The sequence below is a fragment of the Amblyraja radiata genome, chromosome 20, assembly GCF_010909765.2.
Source record: "Amblyraja radiata isolate CabotCenter1 chromosome 20, sAmbRad1.1.pri, whole genome shotgun sequence".
Classification (NCBI taxonomy): Eukaryota; Metazoa; Chordata; class Chondrichthyes; order Rajiformes; family Rajidae; genus Amblyraja; species Amblyraja radiata.
This window is the reverse complement of record NC_045975.1, coordinates 800,673-817,356: the sequence shown is the minus strand read 5'-3', so window position 1 is coordinate 817,356 and position 16,684 is coordinate 800,673. Positions and strand designations below refer to the sequence as shown.

The 16,684-nt window shown below is 41.8% G+C and overlaps 1 non-coding gene across 1 annotated transcript; it reads left to right on the top strand.

Moving 5' to 3' along the window:
* The first annotated feature begins 13,727 nt into the window (after positions 1-13,727).
* LOC116984887 lies at positions 13,728-13,919 on the top strand. The gene has a single exon (XR_004415158.1). It is a non-coding gene; the product is annotated as a U2 spliceosomal RNA (small nuclear RNA).
* Positions 13,920-16,684: the final 2,765 nt, after the last annotated feature.

Genomic DNA, 16,684 nt, shown 5'->3' with positions numbered 1-16,684 from the left:
ATATTTTAAATAAAATATCACCACTTAGTACAAGATCTTAATAAATGCGTAGAATGTGTTTTTAATATTCTGTTGACGAACTATAAATATCAAAAAGGTCACATGAGAGTATTATGTTCTATAAGATTTCCTTGCAAAATTGGAAGGCTTCTCTTCATAAATAAATGTTAAACATCTGACATTTAGCTATTTCCCTTAATTGACATTCTAATTCCTTGCATTTCATCACTGACTTGTTTAAATATGGGGAAAGGGGTTAACAGCATAGGCTTGGACCAGGAAAAGAGGGAAATAAATTAACATTTCATCTTTTGTACTTAACCTTAAAAAAAAGTCAAATACATTATAGATGATGCGACCAATCTGATCTTGATGCTTATATTTTAATATCATTAATATAATATAAAAAGGTTACATTTTAACACGGGAGCAATTCTCTATACCAATCCAATATTATTCTTGTTTTAGTCTGATTTTGACAGTATGCAGTAGATTGTTCATGTAAGCACTAAGTGAGAAACAGAATTGATATCTCTGTAATCATAGTGTTGAGTCTTCAGTTTCAAGGACAGTTGATGAAGAACATTTATGCTCAGTTGGGTTGGCAACATCTCTGGTTTTGATGTCTCACATTGCGAATAACAAATTGTGACAAAAATATATTTTGCAAGTAGTTTTGCTTTTTTGTTATCTTTCCTTTTCTTACCAATAAATTGAAAGAATGGCTCATTTCCCTCTTTGCTCTTTAAGATTATTTCCAGTCAGATTTGCCACACTTTCCAATGTTGAAAAGCTGTAATTTATGATTTCTGTGATGCAATTTGCATTGAAGCAATTATCTCAGAATGAGCTGGAAACCTCCTAAGTCATTGTAGACTTTGTGTCAATGTGATTTATTGAGTCCATCTTTCATTGCTAGTCGTTTCATGTGACAAAGGACCAAAAAAAATGACAATTAACGAACGATCTGGCATGGTGAATTAGCATCTGCTTTCAGAAACCAGTTTCTAGAAAGCCTGTTTCTCGAGTGCCTGCTTTTGCATTGGCCACAGATGTTGAGGTCAAAGAAGGGTTGTACTAGTTGAAAAAAATGAAAAGAAGTCCCAACCTCTGCACAACATAGTGGTTTAGATTTATTTGGTGAGTTTAATTTTATTTCTTGCAGGAAGAACACAAAGCTCTAACTGATTTAGTGTTCCCCTGTAATAGGAGACCAAAAGTACGCCACAGGGACCAATGTTTAAAGGCTTTCCAAATTTATGCTGTTTGCTTGATTTAAGGATGGAATAAGAATATTTGTTGAATCAAGATTGTAAATATTCTTCCATTGTGTGGATGACGTAGACTTGTGAAACTTATGTACATTCAGTTTTCAAACAACTTTTGCCAGGGAAGTATACTTTTTCACCTGTGTTCAAATAATAGATGCAGTGATCGAACAATATGCTTCTGGGAACATAGGAGCTAGAATATAACAGACTTTCTGGACTTGGATTTGGCACAGTGGGAAATGTTAACATCTTCATGAAAACAAAAGGGAAAACTTTGGGACATTTTATAGGTCATGAAGTGAATTTTATTTTGCAACCATTGCTTCATTGGGATAGAAGTGATAATTATAATGTGATAAAAAGAAGAACACCGCACTTAACTATGCCTTATTCTTTTTCCTTGGACAGACATATTGAATGTTACAATGACCTTTTGGTTGCAGTTACATGATCCATATCAATACTATACAGTACATGTAGACAAGGGCTAAGTGTATTTATGTTACCATAGCGTGGTAGACTGCCTAAACTGCATATGAAGCTCGTCATATATCCATATGTATTTGACATTGTTAGTGCAGGAATAGTATTTGTCATCAAACCAGCTGACAAGGGAGATGCCATTGTTCCCTGGCAGGCTGATCTCTCTCGTGCTGATGCCAGGTTTCAGTCTGAGGAAGGGTCTCGACCCGAAACGTCACCCATTCCTTCTCTCCAGAGATGCTGCCTGTCCCGCTGAGTTACTCCAACGTTTTGTGTCTACCTCCAGGTTTCAGCTTCCTGACACCTCTTCATACTGACCACATCACCGGGACCCCACTGATGAACACCAGGCCACCACCTCAAATCCCAACCTCCAGCCATCTTCAGCGATATTCCCTCCACATCCTCCAAACCTATAGTTCCCCAACTCTGCATTGCCCAATTATATCTCTTCCCAAAACCTACAAACAGGACTGCCCTGGCATGTCCCATTGTTTCTACCTTCTCAAGTCTCACTTTCTATAGAGTCTAAAGAAGGGTCCCAACCCGAAACATGGTCCAACTTCACAGCTGCTGCCTGACCCGCTGAGTTCCTCAGACACTTTGTGTTTTGCTTAAGCTTCCACCTTCTGCAGTTTCTTATATCTTTCTCTACTCCTGGTCTATCCAAATATCTTCCAAACATTGTAATAGTATCTGTATCCACTATCTCCTCTGGTACCTTGTTCCAGATATTCACCACCCTATGTGTGGAAAGTGACCCTTCATCTCTTTTTAATTTCTTTCCTCTCACCGTGAACATATGAATTCTAGTTCTAGCTCGGACATTTCTGTGTTTTGGCAGCAGGTTAGTGTGGGTGGCCGGGGGTTACACCACAGAGTACTCGCCTTTTTTTGTAATTATTGATGATGCAATGCTTGTGAGGATGGGGGGGGGGGGGGGGGGGGATTGGGGGGGTTGGAAGGAAAAGGGAGTAGCGGGTGGGGGGGGGGGGGTTTAATTTTTCCACAAATGTCTCGTGATGACCATGGCATGAATTGAAGCTCTCTACTTTCATTATAACTTCATCCATTGGGAATCTGATGTTGAGCAGCAGACTTGCCTTCAATAAGACCAAGTAGCCAGTTATGTTAAACAACTTTGACAGACTAATAACTTAGCAAGGAGCCCAGATTTGTAAACATTTTGTAAACAAGAAAATAATTGGGCACTGGAATTAGAAACTTGTAAACTTCCCAAGTATCTAGTTCCAGTGCCCAAACTTGGCACGCACACAACTAAGATAGAAATTGAAATATATGTACACTTTAAAAATACTCCGTTTACAATTATTTTAAAATCTTTGGAATTTTGAAGTAATAATTCTGAAGGAATTAGCAATGACATTGACAACATTATTTTCTACGGCCATAGAATCTATTCATTAATAATGAGATGTAACACTATCTCAAAGCTTGACAAGGTGAAACATTTTCATTGATTTTTACACAGAATATTGTATGTAAAGTTGAATTTAGCATGAAATCATTGATTTCTCGTTGATTTTCTCTGTAAAACGTACAATAGTGCAAATCATTGTGGAGCAGGACATTGCCTGCAACAAATCAGAATGTTATGGATTTGAACTTCACACCCACACTGGCCGTGGTCAGCTCTGCAAGAACATGAGTGAATACTGATACTGTAGCTGTAATTACAACCACAAAACCTGCTGACCCCTTTAGCAGGGAAAGATGTAGTTAAGCTTTAATTGCGCTAATAGAGGACTGAAATATTTCCTGCAAGTTGCTGCAATGAGAGAAGAAAATAGTATCCACTCAATACACATGTAGTTTAAGTGGCAAAATAATTTCAAAGTGACTCATTTTGTTTATTTTGGTTTGTTTTTTGTAAACTGTGTTCCTGCAAATTTATCTTGATATACAATCTTTCTGCTGAATTCCAGTTTTTTCTTACATTGGAAAAAGAGAGGCAGTCTCTGGAGCATCTGATTTGCAAATTTGCAGTAGTGCTTTTGCCTTAAGGGGAAGCACCTCAGTTTGCAAGTGAAATATTCTGAGTTGCCTCCGGCTGGGCCATCATTTGGATAATTGGAAAGGAAGCTATGTATAAGGTGTTATATTGCATTCAGAAATGTCCAGTATCATTTAAATGCATATATATTTCTCTGCTTTAAATTTGATGTCACAGATTAATTAAAATCATCCCACAATTGCCACAGTGGATTTGTTAATTTTTGCAAAGGATGTTGACAATCTTCCCCAGCTGTATTCCTACTAACAAATTCATCCATAAAGAGGAAGCTGCTATATTGCTTCAATGGACTCTCATGGACAAAGAATGGGTTGACTGGGCTTGTATTCACTGGAATTTAGAAGAGAGGAGATCTTATAGAAACATATACAATTTTTAAAGGATTGGACAGGCTAGATGCAGGAAAAATGTTTCCAATGTTTGGGGAGTCCAGAACCAGGGATCACACTTTAAAAATAAGTGGTAGGCCATTTGGGACTGAGATGAGGAACAAATTTTTCACCCAGAGAGTTGTGAATCTGTGGAATTCTCTGCCACAGAAGGCAGTGGAGGCCAATTCACTGGATGTTTTCAAGAGAGAGTTAGATTTAGCTCTTAGGGCTAAAGGAATCAAGGGATATGGGGAAAAAGCAGGAACGGGGTACTGATTTTAGATGATCAGCCATGATCATATTGAATGACGGTGCTGGCTCGAAGGGCAGAATGGCCTACTCCTGCACCCATTTTCTATGTTTCTATGTTTCATCATATGTACTGACTTTCTGTTCATTTCTATGTTCATGTTCAAAGTGTGGCATCCTTTTAAGGTTTCATTATTTTCTGTGGCAGGTAGGAAAATCCTCTCACTAGAACAAATGAGAAATCTAACCTGTGAACTGGTAATTGATGTAGCCGTGCTTGGTAGTGAAAATCAGCATGTAATGAAAGCAGCAACAGAAAGAAATGGCAGAACAAAATTGGCATTTTTGTGAGAGGCTTAATGTCTGATGCAACTCACAATTAGTACATTCAAACTACAAAATAGAAGCTTGTAGCTGAACCTTGAAGAGTGTTGGGGTAAACTAGTTCATTTTCAGAAAGATGTACTTTAGCGGCACTGATTGTGAAGAAAGAAATATCAGTTGACCACATTTTATAGTGAGTTAATATTTCAGTAACTTCATTTCTCTGGGAATCTAAAGTTAGACTTGAATGGCTGATTTAGCTGAATGTCTATATTAAGAGATGTAAATTGATACATTTGTTTAAACAATCAGGATTTTTGATGGAGCATTTGTACTTGGGAATTTTCAGATTGCATAAATGATTTTTAATTTGAAATCAGATTTACATGCTACATAAAGAGTAGAATATTACATTCTGTTATTATATCCAGTTTGATCTGCATCCTGTACTGAACTAATTAAAGTAATTAGGTGTAGCAGTTAGGGTGCTACTGTTGGCTCGCATGTTCCCTCAGGAGCTGAAAGGACATCTTGCAGGTTCCACAGGAAGAAGAACACCATTGTTTCGCATGCTGTCATTTTCAGCATGACATCTCAGGAATACTTTGAGCAGAGAGGGAACCAGAACAAAGGGCAAGACAGAAGGAAATATTTCCTTTAGATCCTTGTCATCATTATTTTGTCCCTGTTTCACTGAACAGTCACGGGTTTGACATAAGGAACTATTGCCTTTTATATACAGCCATTTCCCCTTTTTTTCAGTATATAGAACCTTTCGTGAAGTTCTGGCCAATCGGTGGTGGTGAAGGAGGAAGCAGTCTGCACCTGAATGTGTATTGTCAAGCCATCCAGTGTTTGTGTTGCCTTTATGGTCAACGTTCTGAGGGGCAGCTGTATCTATCTGTACCGCCATGTATCTGTACAGCAGTAACTATCTGTACCGCCATGTATCTGTACTGTGGTATCTGCCTGTACTGCCCTGTATCTACAGTGGTATCTGCCTGTACTGCCCTGTATCTGTACTGTGGTATCTACCTGTACTGCCCTGTATCTACAGTGGTATCTACCTGTACCACCCTGTATCTACAGTGGTATCTACCTGTACTGCCCTGTATCTGTACTGTGGTATCTACCTGTACTGCCCTGTATCTACAGTGGTATCTACCTGTACTGCCCTGTATCTGTACTGTGGTATCTACCTGTACTGCCCTGTATCTACAGTGGTATCTACCTGTACCACCCTGTATCTACAGTGGTATCTACCTGTACTGCCCTGTATCTGTACTGTGGTATCTACCTGTACTGCCCTGTATCTACAGTGGTATCTACCTGTACTGCCCTGTATCTGTACTGTAGTAACTCTCTGCACCTTTGCCCTCTAGCAGCCAGGTTCAGCCCTTGCTCTGCGCTAAAGGTAGAAGGAAGTGGATGGGGGAGGATGGAGAGCAAAGGGCTCTGGGCTGAACTGCACAGCAGAGTGAAATAGCCAACAACTGCAGGGTGAAGACACAATGGGCAGTTGGTGGGAATGGTCAGACAGGCGAGCATCAGGGCTGCACGGTGCACTTGAGCTTTCAATCTTCTTCTTCCATGTTTCAAATGTTGACATCGCTATCATCGTCCATCCTGAAAAGGTCACAAGCTTCCGGCGACAATCAGTGGGAGCCGTCACTTGTTGCAATAGATGACGGTGGTAGCAGATACTTCCAGTTTCCAGCCCCGGGACATGGACGCTTCTGCTATGGGGCCTGAACATTCAATAAGTGTAATTCATTTGTGCTTTTGTAAACTCAAGACTCTTCTACTGGAGTGCTAAAGATCGTGTATCGAGTCCATAATGACCCAAATCTGGGCACAGCAAGAGTAAATAATGGATAAGAGGTTCTTGACTTGTAAAAATATGCAGCAAGATTTCCTGCAAATACCTTGCCGAATTAATGTGCAGAACACTTATTCTACAGAACAAGTAATAAATCCATTTAAACAAGTCCTGACAGTGTTTCAGATGTCCTGTCTCCTCTGGTAGCTAGAAGCCCCCAAAATGAAAACAAATACTTTAGCAACTCAAATAATCTAACCAGTTTTGATAGAAATTTAAAAATCTAACGTGCAAAATCTGGATTCTAAACGATTTATATTTTAATGCCAGTTCTTATTTTTCTCTTAAGTATTCAATTATCTCACTGCAAGTATTATTTGATCGGCCCAATCAGAGTATACATATCCTTTGGAAAAGATGATATTCTCATGCTCGTATCCCCTGATGGCTCCGTTACATAGAAAAATAGAAAATAGGTGCAGGAGTAGGTCATTCGGCCCTTCGAGCCTGCACCGCCATTCAATATGATCATGGCTGATCGTCCAACTCAGTATCCTGTACCTGCCTTCTCTCCATACCCCCTGATCCCTTTAGCCACAAGGGCCACATCTAACTCCCTCTTAAATATAGCCAATGAACTGGCCTCAACTACCTTCTGTGGCAGAGAATTCCAGAGATTCACCACTCTCTGTGTGAAAAATGTTTTTCTCATCTCGGTCCTAAAAGATTCCCCCCTTATCCTTAAACTGTGACCTCTTGTTCTGGACTTCCCCAACATCGGGAACAATCTTCCTGCATCTAGCCTGTCCAACCCCTTATGAATTTTGTAAGTTTCTATAAGATCCCCCCTCAATCTTCTAAATTCTAGCGAGTACAAGCCGAGTTTATCCAGTCTTTCTTCATATGAATGTCCTGACATCCCAGGAACAGGAAGGATGTGGAAGTTGTGGAGTTATGCAGAAGAGATTTACCAGGAAGCTGTGAGGATTAGTGAGTGGTAGATGTGGGAAGAGGTTGGGGAAACTTGCATTGTTTTCTCTGGAACATCAGAGACTGAGCAGAGCCCAGTGTATAAAATTATGAGAAGCATAGATAGAGTAGATAGAATCTTCTTTCAACAGCAGAAATGTCAAACACCAGAAGGAATAGCTTTAAGGTGAGAGGGGGAAAAGTTTAAATGAGATGTGTGGGGCAAGTTTGTTCCACAGAGTGATAGGTTTCTGGAACATCTTGCCAGAGGTGGTAGTTAGGGTATGGCAGTGGCTTTGAGATAGACATGAATATGCAGGGGTATGCATCGTGTGCGGGCATGAGGGATTAGTTTAATTTAGCATCATGTTTGGCACAGGTATCTTGGACGGAAGGGCTTGTTCCTGTGTTGTATTGTTACACGAAGAGTACAACACGCAACTGTAAAAGGTTTGACAACCTGTCAGCAGCTGCTTGTATTTTAAATATAGATGGAACATGCTGGACATATATAACAGGTCAGCCGATGTCAATGGGGCTCCACAAAAATTGTCGGAATTCTAGCCTCTTTATTACTTTGCATTTGTACTTATGCATTCAGCATTGTTAGAAAAGGTTATCTTCAGACAGCTCATACTATGATTTTTGTAACTGATTTTAAAATGGTAACAGTCAAAAGTGGAGTTGATCCCTAACTGAGCACAGAACCTTTATTGACATCCTTACACTGCTGCTTGGTTTGGTGTATGAGTCGAACAACTCAGTCGGCAATGAAAAAGGGTAATGACCCAAAACATTACCCATATATGTTCACCACAGATGCTGCCTGACCTGCTGAACCAGCAAGTCATAAGACATAGGAGCAGAATTAGGCAATTTGGCCCGTTGAGTCTGTGTCGTTCAATCATGGCTAGTCTGTTATTTCCCCTCAACCTCATTCTCCTGCCTTCTCCTCGTAACCTTTGACACTCTCACTAATCAAGAACCTATCAGTGTGTGTTTTAAAAATACCCAATGACTTGGCCTCCACAGCCATCTGTGGCAATGAATTTCACAGATTCACCACCCTCCAGCTGAAGAACTTCCTTCTCATCTCCATTCTTTTGGAGATTTGTGCCTTTTTCTTAAAGTAGACATGGGTTAGTTCTGTGCTGAAATGGGCAAGCAATGTGTTTTGATATACATAATTGTTTTAAGGTAAAATCCTGGAATTTCTAATATGAGTGTTCTTCTCCCTATTCAAGGACTATTGAGGCAGAACACAGTCGCAACAGATAGACCTGTTGATTCGATTTCACCAACAATCTGTAATGTTGGTTTCAGTTAAATTGTTGGCAGTCACTATTGCCATAAAGTCATTGAACAGTGCCATATTGTAGTGGGTTTTGTAAACACAAGTAAAAGCAAACTTTTGTGCAGCAGAACAAACATATGAAGCAGCCCACATACATTCTCAGGACTGTTGTGGGTAAACTCTTTGGATGTGACACCTTTGTCTTTTCACTTTTCTACCTAATATCCCAAACAATGGTCCAACGTGGGATAGCAGTGAGAATGTTGCAGTAGTGGGCGGCACGGTGGCGCAACGTTAGAGTTGCTGCCCTACAGCACTTGCAGCACCGGAGACCCGGGTTCCATCCCGACTACGGGTGCTGTCTGTACGGAGTTTGTACCTTCTCCCCGTGACCGCGTGGGTTTCCCCTGAGAACTTTGGTTTCCTCCCACACTCCAAAGACGTGCAGGTTTGTAGGTAAATTGGATTGGTACAGGTATACATTTTCCTTAGTGTGTAGGATAGTGTTAATGAGCGGGGATTGCTGGTCGGTGCGGACTCGGTGGGGATCGCTGGTCGTTGGGGATCGCTGGTCGGTGCGGACTCAGCGGGCCAAAAGGCCTGTTTCCGCGCTGTATCTCTAAAACTAAAACTCGAGATTATTGGTCAGTTGCTGTTGCGTGACAGAGTAGGTAGTCAAATAAATCAATCATCAGAGTAAATTATTCACTCTGGCATTCCATCAATTGCTATAAAAGAAAACAAACTAGCATTTCAAGTTCAATTGACATTAACCTTCTTACCTTTGTGCATTATTATTCATCTATGCCACGTACTTACATTCATCACAGAAACAATTCCAGACATTCCAGACATTTTATCACAACAGATAAAACTATACTTAACAAACAGTGCAAATATTAACTATAAAATATTCAAAATGATTAACATCATAAATTATATTTTATTTAAACATTTTTTTTCCTTAAATGTAATGCAGTTTTACAAATACGATCCAGATTAAATCTTGCTTTTGCCCAACTCTGTTATTGAGACTTTTCACTAAATTGTCAATTGCTGAAGAAATCATTGAGGCTAGCACCAGAGAGTAAGGAGCTGCCGTAGTGACAACGAGGTGCACATGTAAGGCACGGCAAGGTGTGGTACCCACGGCACGGCAGGGAGGGCATGATATGGCAGGGCAGGTCATGGTATGGTACTTACGGCAGCGTACGGTACAGTGTGGTACCCACGGCAACGTACGGTACAGTGTGGTACCCACGGCAATGTACAGTATGGTACCCATGGTATAGCAATGTTACAAAATTTTGAGATTTTAAAAATCAAGTCTGCAATTTATCCCATCAGATAAAGCATAAAAATAAGTTTAATTTGACACCTAATTCACTTTCATATCTCAAGTATTTAAAAAGTTATGGCCATTTTCATACTCGGAAATGAGCATCTTATTCCCTATTGATTTTCTATGGACATAACAAAAAAGCTGTGATCGTGAACAGTCAAAAGCCCATAACTTTCTTAAAAATTAAGAGAACTGAATGAAATTTTCAGTTATCATAGATTGAAGCATTCTGAAACAAATATAAAATAATCTTACTTGGATGACCTGAAATTAAAGCATATAATTAGTTAGTTACCTAATTGTAGCTAATTTCAGACTTTAATTACTAGATCTAAACATCTATCCATTTCTTAATAAATGATTAACATTTTTAAATAGCCTAAATGTCCAAATAATATTCACCAATAATTCACAATAAAACATGATTTTAAAATCTCATTTACATTCATTTATAGACCAAATGGAAGGAATTTAGTGTTCAATTGCTGTAAATAAATGCCCATTTAAATCAGCTTTCCAGTGGGTCCCTGTGGAACGTGCTGGTTTAGAACGTTCACATTGCGGTAGATTTGTGCCCCCAAATGCCGAGAAAAATACTGCGGGATATAATGGGCCCAAAATGAGCTACTCGCAATATTAAACTTTGTTTAAAGGGATCTTTAGAAGCCCTTTTTAATGTAAAAATATACAGCTTACCTTCAGTTGTCTGCTTTATGAGACCCTGCGGTTGCTGGTGGTCGCTGGTTTAGAGATTGATTTTTAAACTACTATAACTATTATTCAAGGCCTTTAAAACTAATAATAGCTTTTGCGTTGGGGCCTTTCAGCGATTTTTCGTTAATATTTTACAAGGCTGAACATCTTCGATTGGAACAGCCTAGAGAAAATCACGTTTTAAACCCGCCCCCTCTAAACGGCGCCAAAATCGCGCACACCCGCAGCGACAGATTTTCAGCGACGCTTAAGGTAGGCTTTGCAACATACCTACATGGTACGGTACAGTGTGGTACCCACGACAATGTACGGTACGGTATGGTACACACGGCACAGTACTGTACGGTATGGTACCCATGGCACGGTACGGTACACACGGTACGGTATGGTACCCACGGCTATGTACGGTACAGTGTGGTACCCACGGCAATGTACGGTACAGTGTGGTACCCACGGTACGGTACACACGGTACGGTATGGTACCCATGGCACGGTACGGTACACACGGTACGGTATGGTACCCATGGCACGGTACGGCACACACGGTATGGTACCCACGGCACGGTACGTTGTGGTACCCACGGCACAACAAGGCAAGGCAAGGCACCTTTTTGGAAATGAATACATTTGGAGCTTTTCAAATTTCACTATAACCCTAATTATTGAGCAATGTAATTTAAATATTTTATAATTTCTTATACAGGAAAGGAAAATCTGGTAATTTTACTTCGGAGTCACGTGAGTGACTACGTGAAGAACCCGCTCAGTGCGCAGGCGCGGCATTACGCCAGCAGTGCAACAGCGGCAGCGGGAGCTAGGCACTCCCGCAACAGATGAAACGGACCGTCAGGTGAGTATCCTGAGGTCGGGTTTCTTTTACAGGGGAGCCCCTTTTTCTGCTTGTGTTTTACAGGCAGAGAAAAAGGCTCTGGAACAAAACTGTCCCCTGTTCGAGGAGGAACGTTTCCCGTCGGGGGGAAGGGGGGCAGCAACAGGCGGTAGGAGCGACCCGGTGTTCCTCTATTCCCCGACACCGTGCCGAGCCCAGCCCGCTAGCGGGCTGGATGTATAGCCACCCGAAGAGGCATCCGGCAGGTGTTCCCGATTTGGGACGGGACGTCTCTCCACCCGCACGGGGGGAGAGAGAGCCGCCTGAGCCGCTGGAGCGGCTCTCGGAGCAGGTGCCTGCGAGACGCGCTGCTTGAGGGGCGCTCTCGCTACTACAAGGCACAAAAGCTCCAGAAGAAGGCGGTAGGAACATTTAACCGGGCGTTCCGCTATCCCCACACCGCGCCGAAGCCAGTCCCGCTAGTGCCTGAGCTGCGGGCTGGATGTCTAGCCATCCGAAGAGGCATCCGGCCGGTGGCTTCCGACTTGTCGGAGGGGACGTCTCTCCACCCGCAGGGAGAGAGACAGCCGCCTGAGCCGCTGGAGCGGCTCCTGGAGCAGGAGCTCCTGCGAGACACGCTATGTGAGGGGCAGTCTCGCTGGAGGGTTCAGGCATACCCTCCACAGTGCCTAGGCACTGCCCATCGCTTCCTCCTTAGTGTGGTTAGCTTTGGGGTGACCAGTGGCTGGGCTGGTCATGAAGAGGGGTCACTGGCTGAACAATATCGGGAGTATGCTTGAGGTACAGGATCAGGAAGAGCTGCTGGGTGTGGCCGCTATGTGGCTCCACCACTAGCGAGATGGCTTTTCAGTCTCAACTGATGGCCAGCTTACTACCTGTCTTCCAAAAAACCTCTCCAAGACAGGTAGCCATGAGGCGTTGGTTTTATCACGCCTCCCCTAAATTGCATTTACTCAAAGTGCCCGCCATTATTGGGGGATACATTGAGCAGCGTGTTTAACCTAAATATTTTTAAAATGCATTTGGTACCCTGACGTCGGCTATCAAGTCCACCTGCTCATTCCAGAAGGGCAGGGTAGTATGGCAAAACACCTGACCCTACTGTTCAACGGTATACCTCATAACTTCTGAAATGAACTCACAAACCTGCCCTCAATCTATGAAATTAACAGGACTATGAGAACGCCGACCTCATAAGCACAGATCCTGCTACCTGGCACTTACCAAACCAGTCCTAAAAAACTGGACGAAGTGTTCAAACTATTCGGCACAAGAGGGCAGAGTCTGGAATGAGCACCACACTAAACCAGACAGCAGTACCTCTACGTGTCCACCAGGGGCGTCTACCTCATGGTACTGGTGAAAGCTCGGGGCCTGCATGCCAAACCTGTAGCATTTTAGGCCACGGCCCAGAGCAGGCCCCAGGGGAAAATGTGCCACCCCCCAACAAACATCGTCCCTACAAGAACAAGGAACCAGAAACCGAAGAAAACAACAATGAAGACAGATAAGTATGGTTCCTACCATCACATAAAGGTTAAGGGTTGTACTAACAAGGGGTGGATGAATCACGCCTGGTTAGGAAGCTATCACTCTTGGTAGTTATATACCAAAAAATAAATACAAGGGGAATAGAATTAATATCTTGCCACCAATTCAGCAAGCACCCCAAGTGGTCTACCCTCCCACGATGGTGAATGTCGCACCATCGTTGATAAACCACTTGAGTATTTCACCAGGTATACCCATTCATGGGATTTGTAACTACTACCATGGATCCAAGGATACTTTATGGTAGACATCGACCTTGAAGATGCACACTATTCAGTACCTTCTCACATAAGTTTCGGATATACCGCAATTACCTGGATGGAGTAACCATGATGAGCGTTGCGGCATTTAAGTCAAAGTTATCCAGAATCAACTAGCCCTGACACTTAGAAACATTCCGTCATGGCATGTCTATATATTAACGACAAACTATCCTTGGATACAGCTTTAGCTGCATCGCTTCTCGGCCTTTTGGCTAAGATCAAGTGTAGTATCTGTTCTTATCAGTTTAATAATCTGATACGTCCCTTATCTAGGGACCATATATTAAATTGAATTTTGGAACAGGGAGATGGAATAGGGGCTTGCTCCGTCCACTCCACGCATCGACCCAGTATTGCAGTGCCTCTGGGAACGGTGCACAAAATATATATCCAGATATTTACGTTGACCATCCACAACGTTGTTATCTGGTATTCATTAAGACTATCAGTCATGGTGCATTAACCACCAATCAACTACGTGGCAAAGTAATTGGGATATAGCAGCATTACCAGCTACTGAACTTTGTACCTTTCCTATGAGCTGAGATACTAGTGTTCAAAACTATCTCCATACCTGTAATATGGGGGCAAATGGATTAATCTGTAGTGTTATCATGGAATTTATCGGCAGGAAGGATTATGGTTGTACACTTCCACCTGTTTTGAGTAACATCTTATGTGTCCTGATGTGTTACTGAGCTTGTAATACTTAATGCCATTATGAATTGACTTAAACATGTTATATATTAACTTACTTAATTCTAGTGAAGCATTTGCTCAGTAATCCACCAAATTTGCATGTTCGTTTATAAGATAACAACATCAGTGGTGGCATATACCAAACCACTTGGGCGGAGAACATCGATATTAGGGGACAATTTATTAACAATTGGAAACCGTATGTCGTCAAACATGTTTGACCATCAGTAACTCACCTATCAGGTGAGCTAAATACTGTAAACATACATTTAAACCAAAAATATTTGCTGAAATCACTAAGCAATATGGACACCAGATATCGATTCCTTATATCCAATTAAATCACCACGTACTAACTTACGTCACATGAAACCAATCTCAAGGCAGCGGCAATGGAGACATTCCCGCGTATTGAGGGGTGGGGGGAACCTAATCTCTATGTTTTCCTTTCCTTCTACCTCTTCAATAGGTACTACGGCTTCATCAGTCGGGTACTACGCAAATTACAGTGGACCAAGTCCACAAGCATGGTTCCCAGTGATCCTCGACATGGTCATTAAAAGAATTGCAGAATTGGGAAGACCATTGCTGTGCTTGGATCAGGAGCACTATCAACCTGATGACAGCATTCCGTCACATATCCTAGGGAACATACCTGAGGAGCATCAAGAAATGGTACACTGTTTCCAAAACAGGAATTACACATTCAACTATAACAAAAAACTGTACTGGAGCTCCTGGCAGGTCTTCACCACAATGAAGGACATGTTCTGTTAGCCTACTCAACTTGGGTACCGCTCACTGGTGATCAGATACAGGAGAGGTATATCAATCCATTCCCCAGAAATAGGTACACCCAAATTGGGATGTCAGTGAAATCCTGACATACCTTAGGGGATGATCACCAGCCAGGTCACTCACCCTGGAACAGCCTACCCTGAAGATGGACATGCTGGTGGCCTTACATCAACACAAAGAGCCAGCTCTCCCATCTACTGCGATGGGACAACATGGTTATAACACCAGATAGTGTCACATGCCCATTCAAGGGTTGGCCAAACAGAACAGACCAGGAACATCAGGTCCAGTCATGAAATTCCGGGCATACCCACCTGAACCACGTTTTATGTGTCATGACCCACTTAGAGATCGACACAATAAGGAATACCGAGGGAGAGGAAAAAGCCTTATGGGTCAGCCACAGGAAACCTCATGGTCGGGTGACGAGCTAAACTATCTCTAGTGGCTCAAGCAGGTACTGGGAGTTGCTGGAGTAAATACTAACGTGTATAAAATCTTATTCCACCAGAACAGCTTCCACGTCAGTAACTAAGAGGATGGACGAGCCTATGGACCACATCCTGGCTACTGCAGGGTGGTCTAGGGAGTATACGTTCCAAACTTTTATAACAAACCACTGACAGAACCTGTATCGTTTGCAGAAAAAGAATCTGCAAAAAATATATAATTTAAGCCCGGGGGAGCAATTGGTCTTGTTGTTGTTAATAACACCATTATTGTTTTTACAAACAGATTCATGGTTGATTACGATAACATACTTCCTCCCTCGAATGACTTCGGCAGCGAGTGAAGTATGAACTGTTACACGGTTTGAAATCACAGAGCTTTGAAGTCTTCACGTAGTCACTCACGTGACTCCGAAGTAAAATAGTAAGATTAAACGAAAACTTACCAGTTTGAAGTTTGATCTGTATTTTATGAGGAGTTACGATGAGGGATTACGTGCCCTCCGCTCCCACCCTCATTATATGGATCAAACTAATAAATTGATGTCTCCTTATCTTTACTATGTTTACTTCAAATAACTGTGTCTATCTGTGATTCCACACCGCTGCTTGGAAGTATGCCGCACCTGCGCACTGAGCGGGTTCTTCACGTAATCCCTCATCGTAACTCCTCATAAAATACAGATCAAACTTCAAACTGGTAAGTTCTCGTTTAATCTTACTATTCTACACCATAGAATTTGTTCCTTTAGCCTTTTGCTTACTTTAAAATGAATTATTAACGTCTTCAGTTTAGTTGGAGGTGAAATGTTATCTCATTTGTCGCGGGTGATTGATGTTGTAAGTTAAGATGGTAAACTAGGTTTTGCATTAATGTACAAGTCTCTCCTTTCTCCGACATGTAGGGCCTGTATTTAAATCTAATCCATATACATGAGCAGGTTCTGTAACTTATGCAATGGCTTTTAATTCTATTTAATTGCGTATTATGTGCAGCAGCATAATGCTATCCATTGAGCTCCATATCAGGAATCCCAGTTACGGATTGGGTATGGTTGTGTTTTATGTTAAAACATCATATATTTATCTTGTATTGGAGAAGATAAGCCTCAGTCTCTATCGTAATGTGGCTATTTCCTTACAATGCTGACCCCTGTATGATTGTAATCTATGAATCAAACCAACCATAAACAGCAAAACCAT